The sequence below is a fragment of the Cucumis sativus genome, chromosome 3 (assembly GCF_000004075.3).
Source record: "Cucumis sativus cultivar 9930 chromosome 3, Cucumber_9930_V3, whole genome shotgun sequence".
Classification (NCBI taxonomy): Eukaryota; Viridiplantae; Streptophyta; class Magnoliopsida; order Cucurbitales; family Cucurbitaceae; genus Cucumis; species Cucumis sativus.
Genome location: NC_026657.2, coordinates 17,223,898 through 17,236,561, shown reverse-complemented (window position 1 = coordinate 17,236,561; position 12,664 = coordinate 17,223,898). Strand labels below are relative to the sequence as shown.

At 38.0% G+C, this 12,664-nt stretch overlaps 1 long non-coding RNA gene across 2 annotated transcripts; it reads right to left on the bottom strand.

Moving 5' to 3' along the window:
- Positions 1 to 9,284: 9,284 nt before the first annotated feature.
- Positions 9,285 to 12,346, bottom strand: LOC116402539. Of its 2 annotated transcripts, XR_004214971.1 has the most exons (6): positions 11,899 to 12,345; positions 11,511 to 11,581; positions 11,162 to 11,232; positions 10,567 to 10,886; positions 10,194 to 10,320; positions 9,285 to 9,532 (listed from the first exon to the last, which is right to left on the bottom strand). It is a non-coding gene; the product is annotated as an uncharacterized LOC116402539 (long non-coding RNA). The 2 variants fall into 2 exon arrangements; XR_004214970.1 differs by having other exon boundaries at positions 10,567 to 11,232; positions 11,899 to 12,346.
- Between the last annotated feature and the right edge of the window lie 318 nt (positions 12,347 to 12,664).

Here is a 12,664-nt window from a genome sequence, read left to right as displayed (position 1 = left end):
TGGGGAAGGATTTGAGAGTTCCCCAATCTCTCCACACTACTCTAATGAGAGTCTATACCAAAATCATTTAGCAAAAAGATACCCACCCCCAACATTCATAATACCTAAATAGGCAAACACTAAGGAAGCTAACAGAATACTTGGCCCCACTTTAACAGTCATACTCCTAAGGGCCCACCGCAAGGGAAATTACTAACTAACTCTCAATCATTCTTTCTTCTTCCCACTTTTATTCCTACGTGAATACACCTTTACTATGTGGGGTCTATCATTGCCCGCCCCCCAAAGAGCCACCTTGTCCTCAAGGTGGAATTCAAGAAATTGTTCTTGAATAAGAGTGGCTTGTTCCCATGTAGCACTTTCAGGTGTACTGTCACTCCAGAAAATCAAAACTTCTAACTTGTCCCCCTTTTCTCTGGTTTTGCGAACTCCCAACACCTCTACCGGAGACAATTGCATCGACAAATCAGCAGCCAAATCTTTTGGAATTGGAAATAGAGGCCTGTTTGAACCTACGACTTTTTAAAGAATCGAAACATGAAAGACCGGGTGAATAAGCGACTCCTTGGGAAGAGCCAAACGATATGCAACCAGACCAATTCGTGCCACAATGACAAATGGGCCAATGAATCTTGGGGCCAATTTGGGGTGCTTAAAATGGGTGAGAGAGGACTGGCGGTAAGGGCGTAACTTCACATAAACCCAATCATCCACCTCAAACTGTACCTCCCGTCGTTTAACATTGGCGTATTTGACCATTCGCTGTTGTGCCTTCAGTAAATTGGCCTTCAAAATTCTCAGAATTCCATCTCTTTCCTTCATCAAATGATCTACTTCATTCACCGGGCTCGACTCCTTCACGCATGGTAATATAGAGGGAGGTGGTCGACCATAGTGAGCCTCGAAGGGGGTCATCAATATGGCTGTATGGACAGTTGTATTATAGCTCAATTCAACCCAAGCTAGCCATTTAGCCCACTGTTTAGGTGTGTTCATAGCAAAACATCGTAGATACGTCTCCACCCCTCGATTGACAACTTCGGTTTGACCATCTGTTTGGGGATGGTAGGTGGTGCTTAGTCTTAACTAAGTTCCCAACAACCGCCACAACTCCTCCCAAAATAGACTTGTGAAAATACGATCACGATCCGACACTATACTTCGGGGGCATCCATGCAAATGAATGATTTCCCGCATAAAACCAGCAGCTACAACTTTTGCACCAAAAGGATGCTTCAAAGGAATGAAATGTGCATACTTGGAAAGTCTATCCACAACCACCAATATGACATCATAGCACTCAGATTTAGGAAGACCCTCAATAAAATCCATACTAATATCCTCCCATACACGGTCTGGAATGGGTAATGCTTGAAGAAGACCGGCTGGAGTTAGTGACAAATATTTGGCTTGTTGACAAACCGAACATTCGGCAACATACGTGCGGATGTGTGCTTTCATACCTCGCCAATATACCTCCCTTGCTAGCCTTTGATATGTTGTCAACGCGCCATGATGTCCCCCTATCGGGCTGTTATGAAACTCCGCTAATAATAAGGGGATAGTAGGGGAATCCTCCGAAAGAACCAACCGGCCGTGATAGCATAGAACCTCTCTATGTAGTGAATATCCCTCCGGGGTTGGCTGTCCATTTATCAAGGATAACCGAATATCCCTCCCTTGCTAGCCTTTGATATGTTGTCAACGCGCCATGATGTCCCCCTATCGGGCTGTTATGAAACTCCGCTAATAATAAGGGGATAGTAGGGGAATCCTCCGAAAGAACCAACCGGCCGTGATAGCATAGAACCTCTCTATGTAGTGAATATCCCTCCGGGGTTGGCTGTCCATTTATCAAGGATAACCGAATACTATTCAGAGCTTCATTCCCAGCCACTTGATCAATGAAAATCGAAGGATTGAGCCCGCTCACAACACTTATGAGGCCCAATTCAAATACCGGTGGTAATCGTGATAAAGCATTAGCCACTTTATTTTTCATTCCTTTCTTGTATTCAATCACAAAATCATACCCCAATAGTTTAGTGATCCATCTATGATATTCTCCCCCAATGGCTCGTTGTTCAAGAAGAAACTTCAAACTTTTTTTATCTGTACGCACCACAAAAGGCTTACCTAACAGATATGGGCACCATTTTTGAACAGCCCGCACGATTGCCATAAGTTCCCGTTCATACACAGCTTTAAACCTATGGGTATCGGGCAAAGCTTGACTGAAAAAAAGCCACTGGACGTTGATGATGCATTAGGACAGCCCCAATATCAACACCTGAAACATCAGTTTCCAGCACAAAACCTTGGGAAAATCTGGAATACCTAACACCGGTACCGACATCATAGCAAATTTTAATTGTTGGAACGCATTTTTTGCTGTCTCATTCCACTGAAGATTTCCTTTCTTTAACAATTGTGTCAAGGGTAGTGCAATAGAACCATAGTTTGCCACAAATTTCCGATAATAACCTGTAAGACCCAAGAAACCTTGTAATTCCTTCACATTCTTGGGTGCTGGTCATTTAACCATAGCCATTATTTTCGTTGGATCCGTCGCCACCCCATCAGATGAGATAATGTGACCCAAATATTCAATTCGATCTACTGCGAATTGACATTTTTTAAAATTCGCCACCAGTTTATGAACTACTAAGGTTTCTAAAACCACGACCAATTGCTGCAAATGTTCTTCTAGTGACTTGTTGTAGATTAGGATATCGTCGAAGAAAACCAAAACAAATTTGCGTAAGTATGGGCGGAGAATATCATTCATTACTGATTGAAAAGTGGTCGGAGCATTCTTCAACCCAAATGGCATCACGAGAAATTCGTAGTGCCCTTCATGGGTACGAAGCGCCGTTTTGTGAACATCGGCGACGCGCACTCTAATCTGGTGATAGCCTGACTTTAGATCAATTTTTGAAAATATGGTTGCCCCGAATAATTCATCTAGTAGTTCATCAACAACGGGAATTGGATACTTATCTGGTATGGTGCCAAGATTCAGTGCTCGGTAATCCACGTAGAATCACCAGCTACCATCTTTCTTCTTTACAAGGAGCACCGGACTTGAAAAGGCACTTTTGCTTGGCTGGATAATTTCGGCTTACAACATTTCCTTTACTAATTTTTCAATTTCATCTTTCTGGAATTGGGGATAACGATAAGGCCGCACATTCACCGCCCGGGCCCCTGGCTCTAATTCAATAGCATGATCATGATTGCGAGGTGGTGTCAACTGATTTCTGGATTCAAACACACTACCAAAAGACAAAAGAATTCTTTGAACTTCGGGTTTTAGATTACTCAGACAGTCCGCTAAATTATTCTTTGACTCTTCCGCTCCCTATTGTTCGATTGTACTCAACTCGATTAACACTCCTTGATCTTCCTTCTCAAAAGTTTTTATCATTGATTTTAGTGACACCTGTGATTTTACGAGGCTTCTGTCCCCTTGTAGAATCACCAAAAATTCTCCCAATGAAAATTCCATCTCTGATAACTTTTAATCGAAAATTACTTTCCCCAAAGTTTCCAACCATGTAACTCCTAAAATAACATATGCACTCCCAAGTGGTAGAGGAAGGAAATCATGAGTGATCGATAAATTAGCGATTGTCAGATTCACACTCTTACACATTCATGTTGCTCGAACTACACCCCCGGTTCCCAAAACAACGCCATAAGCATCTAAAGTTTCCATTGGAATTTTTAATTCCTTGACCACCTCCTCCGAAATAAAGTTATGTGTAGCTCCCCCATCTACACGACAACTTCGCGATTCCTGATTTCGCCTTTTATTTTTATGGTTTTAGGAGAACTAAAACCTACCAACGAATGTAAAGACAAATTCGCAATCTCAGTATTGATTTGCTCATTCTCATCTTCAGTCTCCTTTTCTACTTTATCAATTTCCCCACTTAAGTCCTCCCCTTCTTGAATAGCAATGATATTTAATTCTCGTCTTTTGCAACGGTGCCCCAGACTGAATTTTTCGTCACATCGAAAACATAGTCCCTTTTCCTTCTTCATTCTCATTTAACTCTCAGTCATTCGGTAATAAGGTTGAGCCATCGAGTTTTTCGCGTTAAAATCGTAAGGGGAAGTGATTGTTGTCGATGATGAAGACGAATTTCAGTTAGGATTAATCGTAATGTTTCTAGATGTTGCAACCCAGTCCATTACCTTTGACTCGGTTTGATTTCCTGACCCATTTGGCCCATTACCAGATGTTTTATTTAACAAACTAGGGTTTGCACCTACCTCATGTATTCTTTTTAATTGGACTACTTGGTCATCTTCTATTACTTGGGCCATTAACATTTTTGCTTCTAGGCCCACTGGATTCAATTTACGAATCTCACTTTGGATTTCTTCCCTTAGCCCACACATAAATTTACTTTCTAGAGTTGCATCGCTCATATCCTTAAGGTCGGCCGAAAACTGCTCAAATCGTCGTCGATATTCCCTTACGGTGGTTTCTTGCTGCTGTTTCATCAACCTCGCGTGCTTATCCCCCTGATCAGACGACTTGAATCATGCCTATAAAAGCTGTTGGAATTCCTCCCAACTATTAATCTTCAGTCGAACATCTTTCCACTGATACCAATCCAACGCCTCTCCCTCCAAGCAAAGAACCGCAACATCCAATTTATCCCTCTCCGTCAATCTATTCACCACAAAATAACGCTCAACGCGATGTAACCATCCATCCACATTTTCTTCTTCTTCTCCCTTAAATATTGGTACCTCTAATTTCCTTAATCTCATGTCGAAGAGGGGTATCTCCCGCTGGTTTGGTGCACAAGGTACTCCAAATCCTTCATTCGTAACCAGGTTAGTTTTCACTTCGCTTTTTTCTTCATGTGCTTGTTCTTCATCCATTATACCCTTTCCCTTGTCTGTAATTGTTCTTTCACTAGACGTGGATCCTTTGGATGCACTTCCCATCATTCCCATCCCTTGTATTAACAATTTCATGTCCTCACTCAACTTTCACAGATTATTCTCAATTTTTTGCTCGGCCATTGTCCTTCGAACTTCTGCTTCTGCAAACTGTTTTTCCATCTTCCTTTCAAATGCTAATTGTCGTTCTTCTGCTTGCAAAAATTTTGCCTCTACTTTACTTTCTATTTCAGTCATCCCCGTGGTTACTTCCTCCAAACTTTCTTCCAAACCGATTACTCGAGCTTCCATCTTACCAACCATTCCAGGACAGGTGGCTCTGATACCAAAATTGTTAAGGCCTTAGCCACAATTTTATTTATCAACTATGGGGAAGGATTTGAGAGTTCCCCAATCTCTCCACACTACTCTAATGAGAGTCTATACCACAATCATTTAGCAAAAAGATAACCACCCCCAACATTCACAATACCTAAATAGGCAAACACTAAGAAAGCTAACAGAATACTTGGCCCCACTTTAACCGTCATACTCCTAAGGGCCCACCGTAGGGGAAATTACTAACTAACTCTCAATCATTCTTTCTTCTTCCCACTTTTATTCCAACGTGAATACACATTTACTGTGGAGGGTCTATCAGAAACTTTACTATGGGGGGTCTATAAGAAACAGTGAAGTAATCAAGTAGAATCCTTACATCTCGATGTTGTTTCCCTTTGATACAATCAATCCATGTAGCATTTGAGACTACAAGTTGAGGAAGCCCATATACCATTTTTACGTATAGTAATACCTTTGTGTCTCAAATGCCCATATCGTCGATCCCAAAGATGAGATAAGTTATCAGTTTTTCTTTGAAAGCACTGATCAAGTTGTGTTTGAGAAGATATTTGGGGAATTGACAAAAAGAGGCCAAAAATGGGGTAGATAAAGACTTTTAGGATTGATTGTAAAAAAGTTGACATATAGGACAAATTGGAGGTGAAATGACGAAAATACCCTCATTTAATTTCAATTCACATTTGCTCTTCTCTTCTTTTCCAACCCCTCTCTCTCTCTCTTCAATGTCATTCACCTGAAGGAAAAAAACAGAATTTCGAAGGCAGCCTTCTTCTCCTCTCCTCATAGATTACGTAAAGGGGAAAAAAAAAAAAAATCCTTTTGTTGCAGTCTCATAGTTTTTGTAAAGAAAAAAGAAAAACTCATTTGTTGCATTTCTCCTTCTCATAGATTATGTAAAGGAAAAAGCAAAAAGAAAAACCCATTTGCAATTCTTCTCCTCTCTCAAAAGTTTGTCAACTTTCCGCTTTACTCCGGTGTCGTTCATCATCTACTTCGGCGAACATCTCATGCATTGTGGTTTGTTTTAATTTTTTTTTTAATCCGAATCTGAATCCTGTTGTGTTATATGTATATATATTTGCATCTTAAATGTATAAATCAAATATAATTTTTTATTGTTTCAAGTTGATTTAGGGTTGATTTAAGGTTGTTTTAGAGATTTTTCAAAGGATGTTAGCAAGTTATTATTATTATTTTTTATCTCGCAAACATCTCGCAAACATCTCGCGGGTTCTTAAATTGAAATGTTTAATATGAAATGAATTGATTTAGGGTGACTTTTAACTATTGGTTTTTGTATTTCGCAATATCCTAAACATTTTATAGATGTCAATATCGTAAACATGTAGGATGTGACTATGCACGTTTTATTTAGCATTTGCCTACTGTTTTTTAATAAATTTTGTTTATGTGATATGTCAAATTCTAACTTCAAATCATTTTTTGCAGCAATTGAAAAGTATAAGGTGGTTTAAGGATGTCACATGTTCCCATGTTAGTGCGTTGCGGTGGTACGTGGGATGAGAGGCGAAGAAAATACGAAGGAGGCATGTTAAAAGGCATCGTTGTCAGTAAAGAAATAACACATAAAGATTTACAGGCAGAATTATATGACCTTGCAGAAGTTGACCATTCAAAGTTCGACGTAATGATAAGATGCATATATGAGATAAAAGTGGAACACGAAGCTCCTCCATTTGAGTTAAGCAATGACCGTGATTTGAAGTTTTATCTTCTTAGTGAAAATCCATTAGAGGTCCCTTTATACGTCTCATTTGAGCCTAAAAGTAATCAAAGCAAAAAAGTGGTAAGCAAAGATTACAATTCAGTATCTGGCAGCAACCAAGCTCATAACTTAAACCCTCATCCTCCAATTGTAATGGATACATTAAATGAGAATGAAGTTCATGTTCGTGAAGTTGAAGTTGGCTTGTGTGATAACGTGATAGGGACCACTTCGGCTATATGGGAATCATATGAGTCATATGATTCGAAAGATGAGACTTTTACATGGGAGCCAGTAGAGATGAATAGTGAATCATTTGACATCCCACAACATAGAGATGCTCCTACAAAAGATTGCAAAGGAAAATCTAAAGCTCGTTACAGCTCTTCTAGCCAAAAGTTGAAGACAGATAGGAATGATTGGTCTGAAGAAAACTCTACAAGTGAGGAGTTTGATGTAGGACAAATATTTTTTTCCAAAAAAGATTTGTCAATGAGATTAAGTGTCTTGGCGATGAATTTTTTTTTCTTTCAGTTTGTAGTAAAAAAGTCTACAAAAGAGGTTCTCTTTGTTAGATGCATTGACAACAAGTGTGGTTGGAGACTGCGAGCGATGAGATTGAAGGATTCAAATATATTTAAGATTAAAAAGTATGTCAAAGTTCATTCGTGTTCTCTTGACGTTTTGAATCGTGACTATATGCAAGCAAAATCTTGGGTTGTTGGAGAATTAATAAAGTCAAAGTCTAAGGGAGTCCGTCGTCTATACAAACCATGTGATATCATAGAAGACATGAGGCAAGACTATGGCATAAATATGAGTTATGAAAAAGCATGGCGCGCTAGAGAAAATGCGTATGAACGAGTGCGAGGGTGTCCTGAAGAGTCATATAATCTATTGCTTAGATATGGTGAAGCTCTCAAACTTGCAAATGTAGGTACAATATTTCACATGGAACTTGAAGATGATCGTTTCTTCAAATATCTTTTTATGACTGTTGGTCCATGTGTTCAAGGATTCTTAAACTGCATTAGACCGGTTATAGTCATGGATGGAACATTCCTTAAGAACAAATATCGGGGTCAGTTGATAGTTGTTGTTTGCTTGGATGGTAACAATCAAATTTATCCTCTTGCCTTTAGAGTGATGGACAGAGAAACAGATGCTTCAATACAGTGGTTCTTAGAGAAATTGAAAGGTGCAATAGGAGAGGTGCCTAATCTAGGCTTCGTGACAGATCGGAAAACATGTTTTTTTAAGTGTATTGCATCGGTTTTTCCCTCCGCATTCCATGGACTTTGTGTCCAACACTTGACTCAAAATTTCAATGATAAATACAAGAATGACACTATAGCTACTTTGTTTTACAATGCATCTAGAACATATCGTAAATCAACGTTCTCAGAAGCGTGGAGAAGTATTCTTGCATTTCCTAATGATTCAGGAAAATATTTAAACGATGTTGGAATAACACGATGGTCTCGTTTTCACTGTCCAGGAAGACGATATAATATGATGACAACAAATATAGTAGAATCCATGAATTCTATATTGAAAGAACCTAGAGATTTGTCTATTGCTTCATTCCTTGAACATGTTCGAGCTTTGCTACAACGTTGGTTTTGGGAGCGTCGAGAAGAAGGCATTAAAGTGACGTCTACATTGACTAAATGAGCAGAGTTAGTTCTACAAAAGAAACAAGAACGAGCTTTGACAATGAAAGTCAACCCAATTGATTGTTACCAATTCCACACTAGTACAAAAGTGGTCTACGACGACAGTTATTTACTGTCGCGAACGGATTTCGCGACAGTTATTTTCAGTCATAGAAGCGGGAGTCATGGAAAGGCCTTCGACGACAGTTTTTGAAAACTGTCGCAATAGGTTATTTTATGACATGAAATAAATGTCGTTAATCAACATTCAACGACATTCAATAACTGTCATAATTTATTTTATGACATTCAATAACTATCATCATTTCTTTATTAACGACAGTTAAATAATTGTCACGAATTCTATTATCGTGACATGTATTAATTGTCATGAATATGTTTTTCGCGACAGTTTTTTTTTTGTAAAAATGTCATTGTTTAGTTATTGACGACATTTTTTTCCAATCAACGATTGTGCAATCGTGACAGTTTTTCGATAACATTAAATGTCATTGTTTTGCTAGTGACGACATTTTTTTCCAGTCAAATATATTGCAACTCCACCATTACACGAACCATTAGAATGACAATAATGTAGCTGAGAATGACAAATTTGAAATTATACAAGTTTCACACCAATGTACAAAAAAATAGCCAACACTTTAATATATATACACTATAATACGATTTATAATATTTGTACATCTTAATACAAGTTTCAATAATCCACATGTACGAAATACTAGCCCTTAATCAAAAAATATTTTAAATAGCATTAGAATACATCTAACAAGATTTTCTGCAGAAGCATAAACGACCAACCGAGAATGTTCGTCTCTGGAAATGTTCTTTGAAAGAAAACTCATGAAGTTGTCGACTCCAGTTGAACCTACAAAGACAACATGAATATAAGTATCCATAACACATACGTACAGTCAATGAGTAACTAAATCAATGTCTCAACAAAATACAGAACACAAACAAGAACTTCAACACTTGATTCCATGAAATGAAAAGAAGCACATGAGGACTACATTAGGCAAACGATCATTAAATAATAGTGTGAAGAAGTGTAATCCCAAATGATCAAAAAGTTGGACAATCAATCTAACCTGGTTTGGCGATACATAAAGTGGGTTCTCATACCAACAGTTGATGGAAAATTGAACATGTAAGTTTAAAGGATAACAATCAATTATATGGAAATGTATACAGTGAACTAGAAAAACAATGAAATCATTGACATAAGAAAGAAAAATAGCAAGATCCCCAACTAGGACTCCTAAAAACTATTCCCCAAAATTTGCTTAATCTCAAACTCTTCAAATCAATTAATTTTTGCCATGCCAAATTCCTTTCCTAATGACGATTGTATGCCTCATATCTTAAGAACGACACTTCTGACATTTATCTATATATATCTTAACGTACTTCACTAAAAACACGCATTGTTCCTCAAGTGGTGTTGCTAACAGAGTGATGGTTATAAATAAAGCATGATCATGGTTAGTATTAAATTCTGTAGCAAGTAGGAAATAAATAAAGCATACCTGGTAATTCCAGAACCAGATATGGTCATCAACAATAGAGAAAACAAATGGCATTAACTAAAAACTTCACAGATGGCCCACTAGGGCACTTTGCCATACATAGATAAAGATCTTTATGTTTTCTGCACTGGAATTAGAGAAAAAAATATCAATGAGTGGAAAAATATGATCGCAATGTACAAACATGATGAGAAGGCCATATAGGAAAGTAATATAATGAAAAGCAAAAGGATAGTTAAAACATCCTTATAAGTTATACACCACAAGAATAAAACCAAAATGTTATCATCCTATATCTAATTAAAAATAAAAATTAGAAAACATTGTACCTTAAAAATTCCAGATTACGACAGTGCAATGAAAAGGTTCTAACCTCGAAAAATAGGCTGGAAGAACAACCTTTGAGCTCAACCAGCTCATTCAGTGTTGCACCCTTGCTGGACCTCGACTCCACCTTGTTATCCTTCTTACAAAGAAAACATATAGATCATTCACAAGTCCTTAAACCAAAGTAATACCATTCTATAAGTGTACAACTCACTCGTTTTCTCTTTAATCTTAACTCTTGGTGTCATGTAAACCACTACTGAAACTTTACCCATGATGATGATTACCAAAATCATAACTTTTAAATATAATAACTATGCGTATACACGTATGCATGAGGTCTCATGATTTTAATCAGTAGATGTCCTGAAACATAATCATATGACACAAGAGAATAACAAATATCAAAGGCGTTTCAAGTTTAAAACAATTACAAATAACATTTTATATACTTCACATCTGGAAGCTCGAACACAAAATTCAACATACTCACTAACAACACATCACAAACACACATAACCCTAGACAAATTACAACAAACAAATCCCAACAACCCGGCACTTAAGGCAAATTGGTAGTTAAGTTACTTTATTGACTAGTTTGACACAACTTAAGGCAAAGTACAAAGTTTAAGATCTCACATTTCATTTTTCATTCTTTTTTTCTCAAAGCTTCAGCCCATAGCCATGACATCTCCTTTGGCCTTGATTTCCTAATTCGAACAAACAAAAATCAATCAAAAATCAACCAAATGCTTCATTGAGGCATTTCATCAAACACATTGTAAGCTACCAAAATGTTTCACATCTGGAAGCTCGAACACAAAATTCAACATACTCACTAACAACACATCACAAACACACATAACCCTAGACAAATTACAGCAAACAAATCCCAACAACCCGGCACTTAAAGGCAAATTGGTAGTTAAGTTACTTTATTGACTAGTTTGACACAACTTAAGGCAAAGTACAAAGTTTAAGATCTCACATTTCATTTTTCATTCTTTTTTTCTCAAAGCTTCAGCCCATAGCCATGACATCTCCTTTGGCCTTGATTTCCTAATTCGAACGAACAAAAATCAATCAAAAATCAACCAAATGCTTCATTGAGGCATTTCATCAAACACATTGTAAGCTACCAAAATGTTTCATCACCAACCTACACAAATTCTTGAAAACAAAGAAAATAATTTTAAAGATTGCAAAGAAATCGACACTAGCCATGACATCTCTTTTGGAAATGAGGATAAGATCTTACCGGCGAAACAATCCAATGAAATTGGGATAAACTGAAATCAAGAAACAATCCAATGGAGACAATGAAGAACTTCATAGAGAGAGAGAGAGAGAGAAAGAGATAAGGAAGAGAAGCTTACCGGCGGAGCGGTGGCGGTTTTGCTTCGCGAACGGAGAGAAGGGGAAGGATGGGGCGGCTGGGCTGCGGCGGAAAGAAAGACGGAAGGGAACGGCGGAAGGAAAAGAGAAAAGAGAAGGAAAGGAGAAGGAGACGGTGGAGTCGTCGCGGCGTACGAGAGGAAGGAGAAGAGGCGCGGCGGTTGCGGCTGGGGAGAAGGGGAAGGACGCACGGGGAGGAAGAAGGAAATAGGGAAAAGAAAGAAAAAGGAAAAAGAAAAGAAAAGGAAAAAAGAAAAAAATTTTAACCCTAACATTCTATGACAGTTAATAACTGTCACGAAAAGTGTTTTCCGAAAAATTCCGTCTTTTCCCGCCAAAAACGCGAAATTTTATATTTCGTGACAGTTTTTTTTTCTTCCATTCATTTTTTGAGATATATAACTGTCATTGTAGGGTAGTTTTCTTCTAGTGCCATGTTAAAGATTTAGATAAAGAGGAGGTCGTAAATCTTCATACTCAAGAGTGCACTTGTAAGGAGTTTCAAGCTGAGCAACTACCATGCGCACATGTCATTGCTGTTGCACGGGATTGCAATATAAATGTTTATAGCTTATGTGCTAACTATTACACTAATGAATGTTTGTTGGCAGCATATTCAGACGCCATCTACCCAGTTGGGAATTAATCGGAATGGAAGACAACTGAAGAATATGTACATATGACTATCTTACCTCCGAAAGTAGTGAAAAGAGTTGGTCGACCGAAGTAAAATAGGATTCCAAGTGT